Here is a 24,052-nt window from a genome sequence, read left to right on the forward strand (position 1 = left end):
TTTTTTTTATTTGGTGAATACTCACATGTATAGAATAACACCTTCAACAGAGGTAGAACTTAATGAATTGTTGTAAAGCCAATCACCTCAGTGTTCAGTAGAGAAATAACTTAAGAAAGAATGAAGGGATGGAGCCAAAACGAAAACAACACCTGGTTGTGAATGTGACCAGTGAGAGAAGCAAGGTCCAATGCTGTAAAGAGCAATATTGCATAGGAAACTGGAATGTTAGGTCCATGAATCAAGGTAAATTGGAAGTGGGCAAACAGGAGGTGGCAAGAGTGAACGCCATCATTCTAGGAATCAGTGAACTAAAATGAACTGGAATGGGTGAATTTAACTCAGATGACCATTTTATCTACTACTGTGGGCAGGAATCCCTTAGAAGAAACGGAGTAGCCATCATAGTCAACAATAGAGTCCAAAGTGCAGTACTTAGGTACAATCTCAAAAACTACAGAATGATCTCTGTACATTTCCAAGGCAAATCATCCAGTATCATGGTAATCCACCGTCTATGCCCTGATCAGTAACGCTAAACAAGCTGAAGGTCTATGAAGACCTACAAGACCATTTAAAACTAATGTCCCAAAAAGATATCCTTTTCATTATAGGGGACTGGAATGCAAAAGTAGGAAGTCAGGAAACAGCTGGAGTAAGAGGCAAATTTGGCCTTGGAGTATGGAATGAAGCAGGGCAAAGGCTAATAGCATTCTGCCAAGAGAACGCACTGGTCGTAGCAAACACCCTCTTCCGACAACACAAGAGAAGACTCTACACATGGACATCACCAGTTGGCCAACACCAAAATCAGATTGATTATCTTCTTTGCAGCCAAAGATGGAGAAGCTCTATACAGTCATCAAAAACAAGACCAGGAACTGACTGTGGCTCAGATCCTGAACTCCTTATTGTCAAATTCAGACTTAAATTGAAGAAAGTGGGGAAAACCACTAAACCATTCAGGTATGACCTAAATCAAATCCCTTATGATTAGACAGTGAAAGTGAGAAATAGATTTAAGGGACTAGACCTGATAGACAGAGTCCCTGATGAACTATGGACAGATGTTCGTGAAACGGTACAAGAGATAGGGATCAAGGCCATCCCCAGGAATAAGAAATACCAAAAAGCAAAATGGCTGTCTGAGGAGGCCTTGCAAATAACTGTAAATAGAAGAGAAGCAAAAAGCAAAGGATAAAAGGAAAGATATGCCCATTTGAATGCAGAGTTCCAAAGAATAGCAAGGAGAGATAAGAAAGCCTTTCTCAGTGATCAATGCAAAGAAATAGAGGAAAACAACAGAATGGGAAAGACTAGAGATTTCTTCAAGAAAATTAGAGATAACAAGGGAACATTTCATGCAAAGATAGGCTCAATAAAGGACAGAAATGGTATGGACCTGACAGAAGCAGAAGATATTAAGAAGAGGTGGCAGGAATACACAGAAGAACTATACAAAAAAGATCTTCACAACCACGTTAATCAAGGTGGTGTGATCACTCACCTAGTGCCAGATATCCTGGAATGTGAAGTCAAGTGGGCCTTAGGAGGAAGCATCACTACAAACAAAGCTAGTGGAGGTGATGGAATTCCAGTTGAACTATTTCCAATCCTAAAAATGATGCTGTGAAAGTGCTGCACTCAATATGCCAGCACATTTGCAAAACTCAGCAGTGACCACAGGACTGGAAACAGTCAGTTTTCATTCCAATCCCAAAGAGAGGAACTGCCAAAGAATGCTCAAACTAGTGCACAACTGCACTCATCTCACACACTAGTAAACTAATGCTCAAAACTCTCCAAGCCAGGCTTCAGCAATACGTGAGCCGTGAACTTCCAGATGTTCAAGCTGGTTTTAGAAAAGGCAGAGGAACCAGAGATCAAATTGCCAATATCTGCTGGATCACTGAAAAAGCAAGAGAGTTCCAGGAAAACATCTATTTCTGCTTTATTGGTATGCCAAAGCCTTTGACTCTGTGGATCACAATAAACTGTGGAAAATTCTGAAAGAGGTGGGAATACCAGACCACTTGACCTGCCTCTTGAGAAACCTATATGCAGGTCAGGAAGCAACAGTTAGAACTTGACATGGAGCAACAGTCTGGTTCCAAATAGGAAAAGGAGTACCTCAAGGCTGTATATTGTCACCCTGCTTATTTAACTTATATGCAGAGTAGATCATGAGAAATGCTGGGCTTGAGGAAGCACAAGCTGGAGTCAAGATTGCTGAGAGAAATATCAATAACCTCAGATATGCAGATGACACCAACCTTATGGCAGAAAGTGAAGAAGAACTAAAGAGCCTCTTGATGAAAGTGAAAGAGGAGAGGTGAAAAAGTTGGCTTAAAGCTTAACATTCAGAAAACTAAGATCATGGTATCTGGCCCCATCACTTCATGGCAAATAGATGGGGAAACAGTGGAAACAGTGGCTGACTTTATTTTGGGGGACACCAAAATCACTGCAGATGGTGACTGCAGCCATGAAATTTAAAGTCACTTACTCCTTTAAAGGAAAGTTATGACCAATCTGGACAGCATATTAAAAAGCAGAGACATTACTTTACCGACATAAGGCTCGACTAGTCAAGGCTATGGTTTTTCCAGTGGTCATGTATGGATGTGAGAGTTGGACTATGAAGAAAGCTGAGCGCAGAAGAATTGATGCTTTTGAGCTGTGGTGTTGGAGAAGACTCTTGAGAGTCCCTTGGACAGCAAGGAGATCCAACCAGTCCATCCTAAAGGAGATCAGTCCTGGGTGTTCACTGGAAGAACTGATGCTGAAGCTGAAACTCCAATACTTTGGCCACCTCATGTGAAGAGTTGACTTATTGGAAAAGACCCTGATGCTTGGAGGGATTGGGGTCAGGAGGAGAAGGGGATGACAGAGGATGAGATGGCTGGTTGGCATCACCGACTCAATGGACATGAGTTTGAGTAATCTCCGGGAGTTGGTGATGGACAGGGAGGCCTGGTGTGCTGTGATTCAGAGGGTTGCGAATAGTTGGACATGACTGAGCGACTGAACTGAACTGATAGAAAGGTATCATATGATATTTGTCTTTTCCTGTCTGGATTGCTTCAGTTAGTGTGATAACCTCTAGATCCATTCATATTACTGCAAATGGCATTATTTCATTCCTTTCTGTGGCTGAGTAACATTCTAGTAATATTCCATATCTTTTTCCATTACTCTGTAGATGGACATTTAGGTTGCTTCCATGTTATGGCTATCATAAATAGTGCTTCAGTGAACAATGGGGTGTATGGCTCCTTATATTTATAAAACATATTCACATTAATATTTTTTTTCAGTTATTTCTTTTTTTTTTTTTTATTAGTTGGAGGCTAATTACTTCACAACATTGCAGTGGGTTTTGTCATACATTGACATGAATCAGCCATGGAGTTACATGTATTCCCCATCTAATGCTTAATTTTAATTTCAGAGAATGAAATGACAGAGACAAAAAGCAACAGCAACAAAAGATGACTTTAGATTTTAATAGGACTATTCTCTAACTTCAGTGGACCTCATGATAACCTTAAGAGCTTGTACAAATGCAGATTTTGAGTCTATGGAATAAAAATTTCAATCGGTTAGTATGGTTGTTGCCAGAGAATATTCATTTTTTATGCTCTCAAAGATTAAGAAATGCTACTATATTCCTTCAAAGAGAGCCTGCAATTCCAGGGAGTCTCCAGTTCAGTTCAGTCGCTCAGTTGTGTCCGACTCTTTGTGACCACATAGACTGCAGCACACCAGGCCTCCCTGTCCATCACCAACTCCCAGAGTTTACCCAAATACATGTCCATTGAGTCGGTGATGCCATCCAACCATATAATTCTTGCCGTCCCCTTCTCCTCCCTCCTTCAATCTTTCCGAGCATCAGTGCCTTTTCAAATGAGTCCGTTTTTCACATCAGGTGGCCAAAGTATTGGGAGTTTAAGTTTCAGCATCAGCCCTTCCAATGGACACTCAGGAAGATCTCTTTAGGATGGACTGGTTGGATCTCCTTGCAGTCCAAGGGACTCTCAAGAGTCTTCTCCAACACCACAGTTCTAAAGCATCAATTCTTTAGCGCTCAGCTTTCTTCACAGTCCAACTCTCACATCCATACATGACTACTGGAAAAACCATAGCCTTGACGAGATGGACCTGTGTTGGCAAAGTAATGTCTCTGCTTTTTAATGTGCTGTCTAGGTTGGTCGTAACTTTCCTTCCAAGGAGTAACTGTCTTTTAATTTCATGGCTGCAGTCACTATCTGCAGTGATTTTGGAGCCCCCTCAAATAAAGTTTTCCACTGTCCCCCCATCTATTTGCCATGAAGTGATGGGTCCTATGTCTCCATTTATGAAGCAAAAATGGAAGGTCTGTATGGTGTTTTCAAAATGCATTTGCTGCAGTGAAAAACTTTAACCTTTCACTACAATAGGTCCTTGGTAGAATGACAGTAAGAACTTTTTCCAATACCAAAATAATATGAGCAATATTTTATGGGTTGGTACAGTTATTACAAGTTATTGTTGTAATTTTCAACCAATCAATTTTTAGCCTTGTTGAAAATTGCAAGTTTAATGTGTATAAAAGTTGGTCAGTCATGGCCACCTCTTTGCAGTTCCACGGATTGTATCCCACCAGGCTTCCTTGTCCTGAGAATATTCCAGGTAATAATTCTGGAGTAGGTCGCTGTTTCCCTTTCCAGAGGATCTTTTGACCCAGGGATCGAACCCGGGACTCCAGCATTGCAGGCGGATTCTTTACCATTTGAGCTATCAGGGTTAATGAGTAAATTAAAAATAAATTTTTATTGAAAACATAAATACAAGTTTCTACAAGGCATCTATTCACCTGCATTAAAAACATAGAGATTTCCATTCTCTCAAGGAATTTGCTACTGAAAATTGTCTGACTTTTTGTTTTTATTAAGTGTAGCTTAATTTAAAAGTATGGTTTCATGATCTTGAGTTCCGTATCCCATCACTATAACACTTATAAACAAAATTTAAAAAAAATTAAAATTCACCTGAAAAGACCTATTTGGAGGAGACTGCTATGGGAAACAGCAGTCAGTGCTCCAAAGCCCTGATCAAATTTCACCGAGCTGAAATAGTAGAAATCCTTTTCTGTGCAGGAGACATAATTCCTCGTTCAGCCCATTTGGTACTGCCTGCTTCCTTTTGGGGAAGAAATCTCTTCACTGACTTCCTCCAGAGACCTTGATTCTGCTTTTGCAATGATCTATAGCTCAGTCACCTCTATAGCAGAAACAGAAGCAGGATTTGAGTATACACCTGTCTTGGTGGCTACAAAGCTTTTACAGCCTCTATACTGTTGTGGTATCTTTGAGGGCTGAAGAGTTTCTTTAGGGATTGAATGACCAGAGAATATTTCAGATTAGACTTTTTATCTCTGTGGCAATAAATTCCCCCAAATTAATAGACCAGCTTCTTGGCTTCTGGGCAGTTGTGCAACTAGGCAACCATAGCAAGTGTGTACATATATAAAGCCTCAAGACCCTGGTCTTTTATTCACTGGACTCGGTATTATGGCCACCTCCACCACCAGCTGACTGGTAGCTCTTCTGAGGCCATCTGAGGCAAATAACACTCCTATTCAGATCTCTGCTGTGTTGGCCCTGATGCTTGGCATTGGACTCTATGTGGAGGTGTTTAAAAAAATGCTTGGGGAACTCTTATGTTAATGACACCACTGTGAGCACCTCTTGATCATTGTTTCTTTTTGCGATATAGTTGGTTTTAAAACAACAAACCTTACTCAGATTGTAGAAAAGAGATCACCCTGAGCAGACATATTCCTTTCATTTCTGTGTACAAGCTATTTCTACGATTTCCAAAACTAGAATAGAAGCAACCAACATCAAGACCAGAGCACTATGGCGCTGTTTACTAAAGTTTTGATCAAATATTTTCCTACAATGCAATAAAGATTATTGCTTTGTCCACGTGCAAATTTAAGTCTTTGATGCCTACTAAGTTAATACCATAGATTTTTATTTAAGTGTAGCATTTCTAATGTAGACTGTTGTTGTTCAGTCGCTCAATCGTGTCTGACGATTTGTGACCTCATTTCTTCTCCTACATACCATTTCTTAGAACCATTAGACCAGATTTACTGGATCCCAGGGGATGGAAACCCCCACTGTTGCCAGAAGACATCCTGACATTAACCCTGGCAACTTCATGTCTCAGCATAGTATAGAGTAGAGAGACATGATTTGGTTGGAACAGTTTCAGGATGTATTATTGCCTACATTCCAAGCTACCAAACCATGGATGTCAAGCAATGCCCAGAACAAATTAGTCTCAGAGAGCCAAGCTTACCCAGTGATTTTGTTAACTCTAAAATATTTTCTCCAATGGTGTTCCCATGGCAATCCCAAAATAAAAATTGCCCGAGGAAAGATGTCTAACATTTAGCCTGTCCATAGGTCTTTACTTGTCTATCGATGTTTCACTCTAGCTGCGTCACTATTTGCCACATTCTGTCCATTAAAAAAACCTAAATCACCTGGATTTTACTTGGTAACTAGTGAAGTGGTCCTCCTTGGGGCTGATAATCACCTGAGGTCGTGTTGGAAAAGTTAGGTGTCCTTTGGTAGTTATAATGATCGGGGATCCTTATTGATATTCAGTTGTCAAGGACCAGGAGTTCTAACTCTAGTCTTCCTGAAATGATCAGGAGAGTCATATATTCACTTGTGTAGAAAATATGAATATTTTCTGAAAAAATGGTTTATAATTATCTGATCCTAAATCCGAACTTGGGCTTCCCTGGTGTCTCAGTGTTTAAGAATCCCCCTGCCAATGCAGGAGAGGCAAGACACTCAGGTTTGATCCCTGGATCAGGAAGATCCCCTCGAGTAGGAAATGGCAACCCACTCGAGAATTCTTGGCTTGAAACTCCCACGTACAGGGGAGCCTGGAGGGCTACAGTCCGTGGGGTTGAAAAGAGTCTGACACGACTGAAGTGACTAAACAACAATAAATCATAACGGAATATAACCTATAAAGACATTTTTTTGCACAGCTTTACTAGACAGTGAATTTTCCAGGAGGCATTTACACTGAAATGTTTGTGCATTGACCTGAATCTTTATCAAGAGTTGTTCTTAATTAGAAAAAAGTATCATATCATGGAGGACACTGGCACCCATGGTAGAATTTTAAATGTATCAGACTGCATTCCGTGTTGTGTGCTCAGTCGCTCAGCTGTGTCCAACTCTTTGTGACTTCATTGACTGTAGCCTGGCAGGCTCCTCTGTCCACTGGATTTCTCAGACAAGAATACTGGAGTGGGTTGCCATTTCATACTCTATGGAATGCATTCCATGTTAAGGTCTTTCATATAAATATCACACTACTTTTTTTTTCTGTGACTTATTTCTTTCATATAGTATAACAGTATATAAATTCATCATAATTTAATTAATCTGTTATTTTATAAATAATTCTTTGTTTCCAGTGTTTGCTATTACCTTTTCTAAAAACTACTATAATTAACTTTGGACATGTCTACTTGCTGAAGTATTTGTGTCTTCCCAAAATTCCTGTGTTGATATCCTAACCCGCAACATGATGCTATAGGAAGTGAGGTCTTTGGGATTTGATGAGGGTGTGAATGGGAAGCCCTCATGAGTAGGATTAGTACCTGTGTAGGTAAGTTCTGAAAAATCTCCTTCCTCCCTTCCACCCTGTGAGGTTACCACTAGAAGGTGCTTTCTATAAACTGGGAATTCAGTTCTCACCAGAATCTGACCATATTGGCACTCTAATACTGGACTGCCAGACTCCAGAACTATGAAAAATAAAGTTTGTTGTTTACAAGCCACACAACCTATGGTATTTTTGTGAGTCAAGTTGGCCCATGACTCTGCTTTAGACAATGACAAGACTTTATGGATATTCACCCAGACTTTCTGTTATAAAGTTTGGGCAGGAACGGTACTCAGGATATTTAGTCACTATAATGTCAGAGGCAGTGTCCTATGAGGATGGAGGCCAGCAATTAGCAGCTTACCTAGGTGGTTTGTGTTATTTCTGTTTTCTAAATATATGCATTTATTGCTATAAACTTTTGCTAAGAACTACTTTTTCAGTGTCTCTTAGGTTCTGGTGTGTAGTATGTCCATTTTCATTTCTTTCTCAGTACTATTTGAGTTCCCTTTTTGATTTCTTCTTTGACCCACTGGATTTTCAGGAATGTGTTGTTTAGTTTCAACATGTCTGTACATTTTCCAACTTTTCCTCTTAATGTTGATTTCTAGTTTCATACCATTGTAATCAGAGAAGACACTTGGTTTGATTTTAATAGTTCTAAACTTTCTATGACTGTTTTGCCCAATCTCAGGATCTATCCTGGAGACTGTTCCATGTGCACTTGAGAATAATGTGTATTCTGCTACTGTTGGATGACTATGCACATATGTGTAGTGTATATATGATGTATATATGATCCACTTAGTCTAAACGTATAGTTCAAGTCCACCATTTCCTTGTTGATTTTCTGTATGGATGATCTATTGATTGTTGAAAGGGAGGTATTCATATCCCATACTATTCATGTATTGTCGCCTATCCTTGCAGTTCTGTTAATATTTACTTACTATAAACAGGTGTTCTAATGTTGGGTGTGTATATATTTATAATTGTTATATTTTTGATGAGTTGAACTGCACTGAATAAGTGTTTCTGTCTGCATGGTTTATTCCTCTGTTTTCTTTAAAGTTGAAGTGGGCCTTTTATAGGCATCATATCATTGAGTCTTCTGTGTCACCTTCTCTGATCTTTACTAGTTGTCTTCAGGTGGGAGATAAAACTTGCCATTGGTCCAATTTATATCTAGGTCTTTCTCCTTCTTTGTTTGGATACACCTACTCCATGCTTCTTGCTCCCTCTTGTGACAGAATTCTTAAGCTTTTATATTTTCTCTAGATCTTACTACTTACCAGACCAGCTGCTGAAAACCTATCTTTTGTTTTCCTAAAGGCAGCACTTCAGTTCACTTGTGGTTTCTCCTTTGACTACAGATCCTGGCCTTATTTTCTGTGTGTACTCCCTTGCTACCAAAACTCGTTCTCCCTGCAGCCCACAGAAGCACACACTAGGAGCCGGTCTCAGAGTGGGAGGTGGTTTGGATTGGCAGTTAGAACATCGCTGTTGCCATGAGGGCCTGCTAAGGGTCATCCTTGTGTGAGGATTTTCCAGTGACTCCTGGATGGGTTTCCTGCTAGAGGTCAGAACACAAGAGGGACCGCATCCATTTGGCAAATGATAGTATTCTTATCTGCCTCTCTCAGGAACCTCTTCCTCCTCCTAGTCCTGGGGGTTCCACCTCCATACTTGGTTCTGTGGGAGAGAGATGAGTTTTTATAGCAGTGTCCTGCAAACTAGGGAAGTCAGGAGCTCACACATGCTCTCCCATCTCTCAAGGGAAAAGTCACCATTGACTAGTTCAACAGCACACTGTGCCACCTGGGGGACAGGTGATGATGGCAAAGTTCTTCTTACCCTCTCCAGTGTGTCCAAACTTGTATATATCTTTTTTTAGTTCGGTGAAGTGCTGGAAACTGTCCTTAGTAACTTGGACTTCTACAAAGTTGCCTTTATCTGCGGGTATCTGACCAAGTTAGCACTCTCTAGTTTTCCGTGATTGTGGCCAGAAAAAATTGAGCAGGTTCACAGATTCCTACTGGTTTTGCTGCTTATCTGAGTTCTGTCTGTCTGGTGCACAGGTGGGTGATACTCTTCCAAGGTCCTTATTCCTCCCAGATTCCTTGGCAGATGGAGATGGATTCAGTATCTTCCATTGAGATACCTTTGATCATAGATGGATGCTACGTTTTCATTCTTAAATGGTGGGGCAGATAGTAGGGACTCTCATAGAGCCTTGATGCTGACATCACTCACTGTAGGACACTTTACTTAATTATTCATCCTTTGAGAGAGATCTAGGTTGTTTCCAGTTTTTGACTTATGAATAAAGCTTTTATAAACATTTATGTTCAAGTTTTTATGTTGATACATATTTTTATTTCTCTAGGAATAATGTCTGAGTGCAGTTATTGGATTGCATGGTAGTTGCATGCTGAGTTATTTAAAAAAACTAAACTGTTTTCTAGAAGCTGCTTGTTTCATATTCCTATCAGCAATGTTTGAGTTGCTGTCCATTCTTACCAACATTTGGTATTGTCGCTAGTTTTTTTAAAAGCTACACAGATAGATGTGATATCCGTTGTGGTTTTAATTTGCATTTTCCTAAAGTCTAACTAAGTTGAACATGTTTTCATGTACTCATTTGCCATCTGTATATCATCTGTGGGGAAATGTCCCTTTTTATCCTTTGCTCGTTTTCTAATTGGATCATTTTTACCTCGAGTTTTGACAACACTTTACACAATCTAACAAAGGATAGATACTATCTCTATTATATGTGTAGCTTGCATATATTTTCTACTAGTGTAGCTTGTATACATTTTGATTCTCTTAACTGTACTTTCACAGACCAAATGCTTTTAAGTTTGGAAGTACAGTTTGTCAGTGCTCATATAAATTATAAAATTTTGGGCTCCAAATCACTGCAGATGTGACTGCAACCATGAAATTAAAAGATGGTTCCCTCGGAAGAAAATAATAAGAAAGCTGAGTGCCAAAGAATTGATGCTTTTGAACTGTGGCGTTCGAGAAGACTCTTGAGATTTACCTCTGGGCTTTCTATTCTGTTCCATTGATCTATATTTTTGTTTTTGTGCCAGTACCATACTGTTTTGATCACTGTGGCTTTGTAGTATAGTCTGAAGTCAGGCAGATGGATTCCTCCAGTTCCATTCTTCTTTCTCAAAGTTACTTTGGCTATTTGAGGTTTTTTGTATTTCCATACAAATTGTGAAATTATTTGTTCTAGTTCTGTGAAAAATACCGTTGGTAGTTTGATAGGGATTGCATTGAATCTATAGATTGCTTTGGGTAGTATAGCCATTTTAACAATATTGATTCTTCCAATCCATGAACACGGTATATTTCTCCATCTGTTTGTGTCCTCTTTGATTTTTTTCATCAGTGTTTTATAGTTTTCTATGTATAGGTCTTTTGTTTCTTTAGGTAGATATACTCCTAAGTATTTTATTCTTTTTGTTGCAATGGTGAATGGTATCATTTCCTTAATTTCTCTTTCTGTTTTCTCATTGTTAGTGTATAGGAATGCAAGAGATTTCTGTGTGTTAATTTTATATCCTGCAACTTTACTGTATTCATTGATTAGCTCTAGTAATTTTCTGGTAGAGTCTTTAGGGTTTTCTATGTAGAGGATCATGTCATCTGCAAACAGAGAGTTTCACTTCTTCTTTTCCTATCTGGATTCCTTTTACTTCTTTTTCTGCCCTGATTGCTGTGGCCAAAACTTCCAAACTATGTTGAATAGTAGTGGTGAGAGTGGGCACCCTTGTCTTGTTCCTGATTTCAGGGGAAATGCTTTCAATTTTTCACCATTGAGGGTGATGCTTGCTGTGGGTTTGTCATATATAGCTTTTATTATGTTGAGGTATGTTCCTTCTATTCCTGCCTTCTGGAGAGTTTTAATCATAAATGGATGTTAAATTTTGTCAAAGGCTTTTTCTGCATCTAATGAGATAATCATACGGTTTTTATCTTTCAATTTGTTAATGTGGTGTATTACATTGATTGATTTCCGGATATTAAAGAATCCTTGCATTTCTGGGATAAAGCCCACTTGGTCATGATGTATGATTTTTTTAATATGTTGTTGGATTCTGTTTGCTAGAATTTTGTTAAGGATTTTTGCATCTATGTTCATCAGTGATATTGGCCTGTAGTTCTCTTTTTTTGTGGCATCTTTGTCTGGTTTTGGAATTAGGGTGATGGTGGCCTCATAGAATGAGTTTGGAAGTTTACCTTCTTCTGCAATTTTCTGGAAGAGTTTGAGTAAGATAGGTGTTAGCTCTTCTCTAAATTTTTGGTGGAATTCAGCTGTGAAGCCATCTGGTCCTGGGTGAACCTATGGTCACCTTGTCTTCGATAAAGGAGGCAAGGATATACAATGGAGAAAAGACAACCTCTTTAACAAGTGGTGCTGGGAAAACTGGTCAACCACCTGTAAAAGAATGAAACTAGAGCACTTTCTAACACCATACACAAAAATAAACTCAAAATGGATTAAAGATCTAAATGTAAGACCAGAAACTATAAAACTCCTAGAGGAAACATAGGCAAAATACTCTGACATAAATCACAGCAGGATCCTCTATGACCCACATCCCAGAATTTTAGAAATAAAAGCAAAAATAAACAAATGGGACCTAATGAAACTTAAAAGCTTTTGCACAACAAAGGAAACTATAAGCAAGGTGAAAAGACAGCCCTCAGATTGGGAGAAAATAATAGCAAATGAAGCAACAGACAAAGGATTAATCTCAAAAATATACAAGCAACTCCTCCAGCTCAATCCAGAAAAATAAATGACCCAATCAAAAAATGGGCCAAAGAACTCAACAGACATTTCTCCAAGGAAGACATACAGATGGCTAACAAACACATGAAAAGATGCTCAACATCACTCATTATCAGAGAAATGCAAATCAAAACCACAATGAGGTACCACTACACACCAGTCAGGATGGCTGCTATCCAAAAGTCTACAAGCAATAAATGCTGGAGAGGGTGTGGAGAAAAGGGAACCCTCTTACACTGTTGGTGGGAATGCAATTTAGTACAGCCACTATGGAAAACAGTGTGGAGATTTCTTAAAAAGCTGGAAATAGAATTGCCATATGACCCAGCAATCCCACTTCTGGGCATACACTCCAAGGAAACCAGATCTGAAAGAGACACGTGCACCCCAATGTTCATCGCAGCACTGTTTATAATAGCCAGGACATGGAAGCAACCTAGATGCCCATCAGCAGACGAATGGATGAAGAAGCTGTGGTACATATACACCATGGAATATTACTCAGCCATTAAAAAGAATTCATTTGAATCAGTTCTAATGAGATGGATGAAACTGGAGTCCATTATACAGAGCGAAGTAAGCCAGAAAGATAAAGACCATTACAGTATACTCACACATATATATGGAATTTAGAAAGATGGTAAAGATAACCCTATATGCAAAACAGAAAAAGAGACTCAGATGCATAGAACAGACTTGTGGACTCTAGGAGAAGGCGAGGGTGGGATGTTTCAAGAGAACAGCATCGAAACATGTATATTATCTAGGGTGAAACAGATCACCAGCCCAGGTTGGGTGCATGAGACAAGTGCTCGGGCCTGGTGCACTGGGAAGACCCAGAGGGATCGGGTGGAGAGGGAGGTGGGAGTGGGGACTGGGATGGGGAATACATGTAAATCCATGGCTAATTCATTTCAATGTATGACAAAAACCACTGCAATGATGTAAAGTAATTAGCTTCCAACTAATGAAAATAAATGGAAAAAAAATAAAATATAACTGTAGAGAAAAAAAAAAAGAGAGAGAAGATTCTTGAGAGTCCCTTGGACTTCAAGGAGATCCAACCAGTCCATCCGAAAGGAAGTCAGTCTTGAATATTCATTGGAAGGACTGATGCTGAAACTGAAGGAAGCTCCAATACTTTGGAGACCTGATGTGAAGAACTGCCTCATTGGAAAAGACCCTGATGTTGGGTAAGATTGAAGGCAGGAGGAGAAGGGGAAGACAGAAGATAAGATGGTTGGATGGCATCACCAACTCAGTGACCATGAGTTTGAGAAAGCTCCAGGAGTTGGTGATGGACAGGGAAGCCTTGGCATGCTGCAGTCCATGGGATCACAAAGAGTCAAGAGAGGCCTGAGCAACTGAACTGAACTGAACAGTATGACAGTACTTTTGTAAATGATACTTCTGGTGTCAAGTTTAATGTGAGGATTAACAGGATCTATGCCATTCTCTCAGAACATCCCACCCTCGCCCTCTCCCACAGAGTCCAAAAGTCTGTTCTGTACATCTGTGTCTCTTTTTCTGTTTTGCATATAGGGTTATCATTACCATCTTTTTAAATTCCGTATATATGTGTTAGTATACTGTATTGATCTCTATCTTTCTGGCTTACTTCACTCTGCATAATGGGCTCCAGTTTCATCCATCTCATTAGAACTGATTCAAAAGGATGAAACAGATCACCATCCCAGGTTGGATGCATGAGACAAGTGCTCAGGGCTGGTGCACTGGGAAGACCCAAAGAGATCAAATGGGGAGGGAAGCGGGAGCGGGGATCGGGATGGGGAACACATGTAAATCCATGGTTGATTCATGTCAATGTATGGCAAAACCACTAGAATATTGTAAAGTAATTAACCTCCAACTAATAAAAATAAATTAAAAAGAAAAGGATCTATGCCTTCCCTAGATCCCAGTGTTACTTTTATATGCTTTTTCTAAAATGAGGTAGGGGCTTCTCTGTTGGTTCAGATGGAAAAGCATCTGCCTGCAATGTGGGAGACCTGGGTATGACTCCTGGGTTGGGAAGATCCCCTGGAGGAGGGCATGGCAACCCACTCCAGTATTATTCTTTTCTTTTTTTAAATTTCCAGGTGGATTCTTTACTGACTGAGCCACCAGGGAAGCCTTATTTTTTTAAACTATAGTAACTATACCTTATAGATAGATTTCAAGTTATATATCTCTCCAAATTATAGAGGTACAGATAGATATAAAAAGATCCATAGATAGGTCCTAATTTTTAGTCATTCCATCATTATATCATGGTACATGATAAAATATTTCATCCCGTTAGTTACTTGTTTAATGTTACAATAATATGAATCTTATAGTCATGCTTATTGAGATTTAAAACCTGAATTTGACAATTATAGCTGGTCATACTTGCTTGTGCTATGATTTTCTCAAACTAGAAAATGAGGTTTAAAGTGAGAAAAATAGTATATTCAAAATCCCAGCAGGAGCCTAGCAAAAAAAAAAACATGTTATCAATTATTTTATTACCTAAGAGTAAAAGTGTTTACCCTGTACATTTAAAAACCATTTTCTGATTATTTTTCTCAAATTTTTGATAGGGTTGATTTGATTATGGAGGAAAAATGATCTGAGGTTAAAGTGAGGAAAGAATACAGTATCATTCATCAGTGCCTAATGGGTATGCAGAAACCATGACTAAACTTGTTTGCAGCTTTCCATATAAAATAAATGAATAATAAAATGAAAATCATAATAGCCTGATTATAAAAAAAAAACTGCTGTTGAAGTTTATTTGCACCCTTGATATACCTGAGGGGAAAATGTATTAGAAAATGATGAATTTGGGCTGCTTTTTTGTTGTTGCTGTTTTCCTATTATAGGTAGCCTCTGATACTCTAATCTTGGGTTTTCCTCAAGCTGTCACATTAAATAGAATCTGTTTATTCTGCCCCAATTATAACATTCCTAGAGTCCCACTTCAGAACTGCAGTGGACTGTTTCTAAAGGCGGTTAACCAGCGATCAGAGGACAACCACCTACTATTAAGCAGCACATCAGCAGATAGCACAGTGAAAGCAGTTTATTTTCTGAGCATTTTATCTGCCATCCCACGGAGGGAGATGCAATACTTATTGGTACTCGTTTCTCTTCATTGTAGAGGTAAAATGGAGCAAGGAGAATTATCTCAGATATAGTCCCTCAAAGAATTACACTCTCCAAAAGGCCTTGAGTACTCACTGTTTAGAGAATTTGAAATTAAATCTTTGGTGGAGCTGCATAAAATAGATCATGAGATTTCTTCTATTAGTGTATAAAATGTCCACGGAGAATCAAATGAAAGAAGTTATACTCTTTATATTTTATATACTATATAGTAACCATTTTTCTCATTGATTCAAATTCTGTGGTGAGTTTTAATTGTGCAATTTAAATATATTTGTTTAAATAAAAATTGTAGAAACAAATTGAACAGTATTTGTGATTTTTTTGGAGTGATTCTTTATAGCTTACCATTACTTCTGATGTATAATTTTTCAAAAGAAAACATTGGGGGAGAAATGGACCTGTTCATAATGAAATAGATGAACTTGTCAGTGATGGAGCCATGATTAGAAATGATATCCCCTGGATTTTGTCTGAGAACCTATTCCTGAACACTCTTTGGTTTTCATGTGTCCTTAATAATAAACCTACTTGTGGCTGTCACAGCACTTCCCAGTGTCATAAACAAAGGAATTCCAAAATAAATAAATAAACAAACAAATAAATAAATAAGGTAAGCTAATAGTGTTCTGGTAATGTTTAGGTTGAGATATTCTAAGCTAACTATTTCACTATAAATGTTATTTTTTCCTTCTTTTTGTGTCTAATTTGTTTTATTTCATTACTTAAGAGACACCCTGTGGCTGAGTAATATTCCATGGTGTATATGTACCACAGCTTCCTCATCCATTCGTCTGCTGATGGGCATCTAGGTTGCTTCCATGTCCTGGCTATTATAAACAGTGCTGCGATGAACATTGGGGTGCACGTGTCTCTTTCAGATCTGGTTTCCTTGGAGTGTATGCCCAGAAGTGGGATTGCTGGGTCATATGGCAATTCTATTTCCAGCTTTTTAAGAAATCTCCACACTGTTTTCCATAGTGGCTGTACTAATTTGCATTCCCACCAACAGTGTAAGAGGGTTCCCTTTTCTCCACACCCTCTCCAGCATTTATTGCTTGTAGACTTTTGGATAGCAGCCATCCTGACTGGTGTATAATGGTACCTCATTGTGGTTTTGATTTGCATTTCTCTGATAATGAGTGATGTTGAGCATCTTTTCATGTGTTTGTTAGCCATCTGTATGTCTTCCTTGGAGAAATGTCTGTTGAGTTCTTTGGCCCATTTTTTGATTGGGTCATTTATTTTTCTGGAGTTGAGCTGGAGGAGTTGCTTGTATATTTTTGAGATTAATCCTTTGTCTGTTGCTTCATTTGCTATTATTTTCTCCCAATCTGAGGGCTGTCTTTTCACCTTGCTTATAGTTTCCTTTGTTGTGCAAAAGCTTTTAAGTTTCATTAGGGTCCATTTGTTTATTTTTGCTTTTATTTCTTACTCTGGCATGTGGGTCATAGAGGATCCTGCTGTGATTTATGTCAGAGTATTTTGCCTATGTTTTCCTCTAGGAGTTTTATAGTTTCTGGTCTTACATTTAGATCTTTAATCCATTTTGAGTTTATTTTTGTGTATGGTGTTAGAAAGTGCTCTAGTTTCATTCTTTCACAAGTGGTTGACCAGTTTTCCCAGCACCACTTGTTAAAGAGGTTGTCTTTTTTCCATTGTATATCCTTGCCTCCTCTGTCGAAGATAAGGTGACCATAGGTTCGTGGATTTATCTCTGGGCTTTCTATTCTGTTCCATTGATCTATATTTCTGTCTTTGTGCCAGTACCATACTGTCTTGATCACTGTGGCTTTGTAGTATAGTCTGAAGTCAGGCAGGTTGATTCCTCCAGTTCCATTCTTGTTTCTCAGTATTACTTTGGCTATTCGAGGTTTTTTGTATTTCCATACAAATTGTGAAATTATTTGTTCTAGTTCTGTGAAAAATACCGTTGGTAGTTTAATAGATATTGCATTGAATCTATAGATTGCTTTGGGTAGTATAGCCATTTTGACAATATTGATTCTTCCAATCCATGAACATGGTATATTTCTCCGTCTGTTTGTGTCCTCTTTGATTTCTTTCATCAGTCTTTTATAGTTCTGTATGTATAGGTCTTTTGTTTCTTTAGGTAGATATACTCCTAAGTATTTTATTATTTGAATCAGTTCTAATGAGATGGATGAAAATGGAGCCCATTATACAGAGTGAAGTAAGCCAGAAAGATAAAGACCATTACAGTATACTAACACATATATATGGAATTTAGAAAGATGGTAACGATAACCCTATATGCAAAACAGAAAAAGAGACTCAGATGTATAGAACAAACTTGTGGACTCTGGGAGAATGCGAGGGTGGGATGTTTCAAGAGAACAGCATCGAAACATGTATATTATCTAGGGTGAAACAGATCACCAGCCCAGGTTGGGTGCATGAGACAAGTGCTCGGGCCTGGATGCACTGGGAAGACCCAGAGGGATCGGGTGGAGAGGGAGGTGGGAGGGGGGACTGGGATGGGGAATGCATGTAAATCCATGGCTAATTCATTTCAATGTATGAAAAAAACCACTGCAATGATGTAAAGTAATTAGTCTCCAACTAATAAAAATAAAAGGAAAAAAAAAGAAAAAAAAAAAAAGAAAAAAAAAAAAAAAAGAGAGACACCCTGTGTGTAAATTATTGTTACTAGAGCAAATGACTGCTAACTATCAGAGCTTTATTAAACTTACTAGACAAAGGCCCAGTGAATGGCCTAATAAAAATAAAATACAAATCAAGATAATACTATTATCATTTCCTTAAATAATATAAGGTGATAATAAGCCAACAATAATATTTATCTGTAATAACTTACCTCAATTTATGTGATGATTTATCTGCACTCAAATTTGCTATTACTCCAAATGTTCATTTATACATTTAATTTCATAATATTCTTCTTATTTCCCTGTTAAGGTAGGAAGAAAATTGTACTCTATTATTTTTCTTTTTTTATTGAAGTATAGATGAGTTACAGCATTGTACATTTTCCTGTACTATATAGGAAAGTGCCTCAGTTATACACATATATACAATGTTTAAACTATTTTTTTCCATTATAGTTTATCACAGGATAGAGAATATAGCTCTACACATTAGGACTTTTCTCTTTGTCCATTCTAAATGTAATAGTTCACATCTACTCCCAATACCAAACTCCCAGTCCATCCTCTCCCTCTCACCCTACCCTTGGCAACCACAATTCTGTTCTCTATGTTTATGAATCTATTTCTGTTTTGCGAATAAGTTCATTTGCATCATATTTTAGATTCCACATATAAGCAATATTGTGTAAAACTTGTCTTTCTCTTTCTGACTTATTTCACTCAGTATGACAATCTCTAGTCCATTCATGTTGCAATAAATGGCATTATTTCATTCTTTTTTATGGCTGAGCAGTATTCCATTGTATATTTGTACCACATCTACTTTATCCACTTATCTGTCAATGGAATTTAGATTGTCTCCATGTTTCAGCTATTGTCAATAGTGCTGCTATGAAGATAGGTGTGCTTGTGTCTTTTTGAATTATAGTTATGTTTGTTTATCTCCCAGAAGTGGGATTGCTGTATCATATGGTAATTCTGTTTTTAGTTTTCTGGAAAATCTCCATACTGTTTTCCATAGTAGCTGTACCAGCTTACATTCCCACCTACAGTGTGGGGGGGGGTTCCCTTCTCTCCACACCCTCTCCTGCATTTGTTATTTGTGGATGTTTTAATGATGGCATTCTGACCTGTTTAATGTGGTTACTCACTGTAGTTTTGATTTGCATTTCTCAAATAAAACTGAAATATGAAACTCATAAGTGGAAGAAAAGCAATGACCAGAAACTAATTCTGAATGGGTCGAGATAATAATTTAGTGAAGAAATTTCTTCAAAGAAAACATTACAATTGTGTTCAAGGAAGGAAAGAAAATTATTCCATTATTGAATTAATAAATAAAAAATTAACATAAAACTTTTAAGAAAGAACCACATGAAAATTCTAGAGATAGAAGTTATAATAATAGTAATGAAAATTTCACAAGTTAGAATCAAAAGGAAATCTGAGTTTGTGGGAGGGAGAAGTAGTAAACTTAATTATAGATCAGTTATCACTCTGAAGAACAAAGAAATAAAGGTGAAAAGAAAATGAACAGAACCTCACAAATCTGTTAGAATATATCAAGTGTTCCAAAGTTTGTGTGAAGTCATAGTTTCAAAAGTTGTGGTGGGGAGGTAGAAATAAAACTCAAAATAATAATGGCTAAAAATTCCCAGATTAGTTTAAAACATTGATTTACAGCCCCATGAACTCAATAAATTCAAAGTGAAATAAAAGCAGCATACCACATTGTGGTACTCTAGATAAAACACTCCCAAAAGGTGTTCGTGTCTTAACCTCCAGAATCCGTTAATAAGTTACTTTCCATGGCAAAAGAGATTGCAGAAGTACTTGAATTAAGAATTTTGAAATATAAAGATTATCCTGCATTATCCATGATGGCCCTATACAATAAGAGAGAGGTTGATGGGTCGAAAAAATGAGATTTATGGAGGGTGTAACATGGAAACTTACATTACCATATGCAAAATAGATACCAGTGGGAATTTGCAGTATGTCTCAGAGAATTCAAACAGGGGCTCTGTATCAACCTGCAGGTGTGGGGTGGGGAGAGAAATGGGAGGGAGGTTCAAGAGCAAGAGGACATATGCATGTCTATGGCTGCTGAGGTTTGACAGAAAACAACAAGATTCTGTAAAGCAATTATCCTTCCATTAAAATATAATTAAATAAAAATGACATGACAATGGAAGTAAAGCTTACTCCTTTGAAGGAAAGTAATGAGCAGCCTAGATCGCATATTAAAAAGCAGAGACAGTACTTTGCCAACAAAGGTCCATCTAGTCAAGGCTATGGTTTTTCCAGTGGTCATGTATGGATGTGAGAGTTGGACTGTGAAGAAAGCTGAGTGCCGAAAATTTGATGCTTTTGAACTGTGGTGTTGGAGAAGACTCTTGAGAGTCCCTTGGACTGCAAGGAGATCCAACCAGTCCATCCTAAAGATCAGTCCTGGGTGTTCACTGGAAGGACTGATGCTGAAGCTGAAGCTCCAATACTTTGGGCACCTCATGCGAAGAGTTGACTCATTGGAAAAGACCCTGATGCTGGGAGTGATTGGGGGCAGGAGGAGAAGGGGACGACAGAGGATGAGATGGCTGCATGGGATCACCGACTCGATGGACATGAGTTTGAGTAAACTCCAGGAGTTGGTGATGGACAGGGAGGCCTGGCGTGCTGTGATTCATGAGGTCATAAAGAGTCGGACACAACTGAGCGCCTGAATTGAACTGAACTGAATGGTTTAGTGGTTTTCCCCACTTTCTTCAATTTAAGTCTGAAGTTTGCAATGAGGAATTCATGGTCTGATCCACAGTGAGCTCCCAGTCTTAATTTTGCTGCCTGTATAGAACTGCGTGTTCAGCTGCAAAGAGTATAATCAATCTGATTTTGGTTTTGACCATCTGGTGATGTCCATGTGTAGAGTTATCTCTTGTATTGTTGGAAGAAGATGTTTGCTATGACCAGTGTGTTCTCTTGGCAAAACTCTCTCAGCCTTTGTCCTGCTTCAGTTTGTACTCCAAGACCAAACTTGCCTGTTACTCCAGGTATCTCTCTATTTCCTTCTGCATTTCAAGCCCCTATGGTGAAAAGCTCATTTTTTTTTTTTTTTTTTTTTTTTGGTGCTAATCCTAGAACATCTTTTAGGTCTTCATAGAACCATTCTACTTCATCTGTTTAAGCATAGTAGTTGGGGCATGAATTTGGATTTCTGTGATATTGAATGGTTTGCCTTGGAAACAAACAGAGATGATTCTGTCACTTTTAAAATTGTACCAAGTAATGCATTTCAGATTCTTTTGTTTACTATGAGGGCTACTCCATTGCTTCTAATGTCTGACTTTTTGTGACTCTATAAACTGTAGCCCGCCAGGCTCCTCTGTCCATGAGATTCTCCAGGCAAGAAATCTGGTGTGGGTAGTGATTCCATTTTCCAGGGGCTCTTCCCAACCAAGGAATCAAACCCAGATCTCCTACACTGCAAACAAATTCTTTACCATCTGAGCTACCAGGGAAATCTGAGAAAATTGTTATATGATTCAGCAGTTCTATTACTGCCCATGTATCTGGAGAAAACACCAATTTGAAAAGATATATATACCCCAATGTTTGTAGCAACACTATTTACAATAGCTAAAACACAGAATCAGTAAATGTTCCCTGACACTTGAATGGGTAAAGAAGAGTGGTGCATGTATACAATGGGATATTATAGTACTCAGCCATAAAAAGAAAGGAAATAGACATGGGGAGACCTAGAATCTGTCATAGAGTGAAGTAACTCAGAATATTATATATTAATCAATATATGTGGCATCTAGAAAAATGGTACAGATGATTCCATTTACAGGGCAGAAACAAAGACACAGACATAGAAAGTGGACATGTGGATACAGTGGTGGGTGTAAGGGAGGGTGGGACAAATTGAGAGATTAGGATAGACACACAAACACACACATATATACTACCACATGTAAAACAGACAGCTAGTGGCAACATGATATAAAGCACAGGAAACTCATTTTGGTGCTCTGTAATCACCTAGAGAAGTAGGATGGTAGGGGTGGGAGGGAGGTCTTACAGGGAGGGGGATATACCTGATTCACTTCCATGTACAGCAGAAACTAATGCAGCATCATAAATCAACTATACTCCAATAAAAAATAAAAGCAAAACAAAAAATAGCATGATTTCCTCTCAAAGATAACACATTAAAAAATAATAGTCACAAATGAATCCACACACTGTATTTTAAATATATTACTGAGGTAAACATGAATGCATGCATAGCTGCTCAGTCATGTCTGACTGCTACCCCATGGACTGTAGCCTACAAGGCTCCTCTGTTCATGGGCTTTTCTAGGCAAGAACATTGGAGTGGGTTCCCATTTCCCTCTCCAGTTATCTCCTTTTAAACTAACTTAAATCACAATGTTTTTCTTTTCTCTTCTTTTCTTGCCACGTAGCATGTGCAATCTTAGTCCCCAGACCAGGATGGAAGCCATGCCCCCTTCATTGGAAATGTGGAGTCTTAACCAGTGGACCACCAGGAAAGTCCCCCAGAAGTTTGTTTTATGAGTGTTTCTGCACACAAAAAATGACAACATATTTTTCCTACTTCGTAAGTCCTGTAAAAATAAATCATTTTAGTTAACTAGAACCTCCTTTCTCTATAGAATTCATAGCAGTAATAAGACTTGGGACCATAGGGAAGTTAGTTTTCATTCGAGATATAGATACACGTTCAGTTTATAAAGCACTGAATATGTTTAAATAAAATTATCTTGAGAGTTTATTAAATCACCTAAACCGCTTACATGTTTATACTCCTCTACCTCACTTTCCTTGTGGATCAGGTAAAGAATCCGTCAGCAGTGTGGGAGGCATGGGTTTGATCCCTGGGTTGGGAAGATCCCTGGAGAAGGGAAAGATTACCCACTCCAATATTCTGGCCTGGAGAATTCCATGGATGATGCAGTCCATGGTCCCAAAGAGTCAGACACAAATGAGCAACTGTCACTTTCATGGGTTAATTATATATATTTCTTAATCAAACCAGCTCAGTCCTATTTTCCTCCAGTTTTGAAACATATAAATTTGTCTTTGTTTGAAAATGAGATGAGGCTACTGGCTTGAGTTAACAGCTGTATTTAATATTACATATTATGTATATATTTTATATAATAATTATATATTATATATTATATTTAATAGAAATAAATATTAATACATTCATTAATCATAATGTGTAATTTATTAAATATACATATTTTATATAATCTATCATTTAAGTATTATATATTTAATGTTATATATTAATATAATATATTTAATATATAAATAAATATATCTGCATATATACATGCATATATACACATATGTATATACATATATTATCATATATACTTACATATATTATATGAACACATACATACATTATATATATAATATGAATATATACATATGTAATATATATATCCATAAATTACTATATAATCATAATTGTATGATAAATATGAAATATAATTATATGATTATATATTACATAATATATATTATTCATATGTATTATATATTTTATATATATTATAAAATATGTTATAGATATATTTATATACATATATATACATAATTATGTGCTTATATAATATACAATGTATAATGATTATATTGTTATATATATTATTCATATAATATATAATATATATTTAAATATTATATTTATAAATATATTTATTTATTTATTTATTTTAGTTGAAGGCTAATTACTACACAATATTGTAGT

The 24,052-nt window shown here is 37.6% G+C and overlaps 1 long non-coding RNA gene across 1 annotated transcript; it reads left to right on the top strand.

The window, feature by feature from the left end:
- Nucleotides 1-18,286: 18,286 nt before the first annotated feature.
- On the top strand, nt 18,287-23,506 carry LOC139033729 (uncharacterized). Its single transcript, XR_011486209.1, has 2 exons — nt 18,287-21,314; nt 22,734-23,506. It is a non-coding gene; the product is annotated as an uncharacterized lncRNA (long non-coding RNA).
- Nucleotides 23,507-24,052: the final 546 nt, after the last annotated feature.

This window comes from Odocoileus virginianus, unplaced genomic scaffold, assembly GCF_023699985.2.
Source record: "Odocoileus virginianus isolate 20LAN1187 ecotype Illinois unplaced genomic scaffold, Ovbor_1.2 Unplaced_Scaffold_49, whole genome shotgun sequence".
Taxonomy (NCBI): domain Eukaryota; kingdom Metazoa; phylum Chordata; class Mammalia; order Artiodactyla; family Cervidae; genus Odocoileus; species Odocoileus virginianus.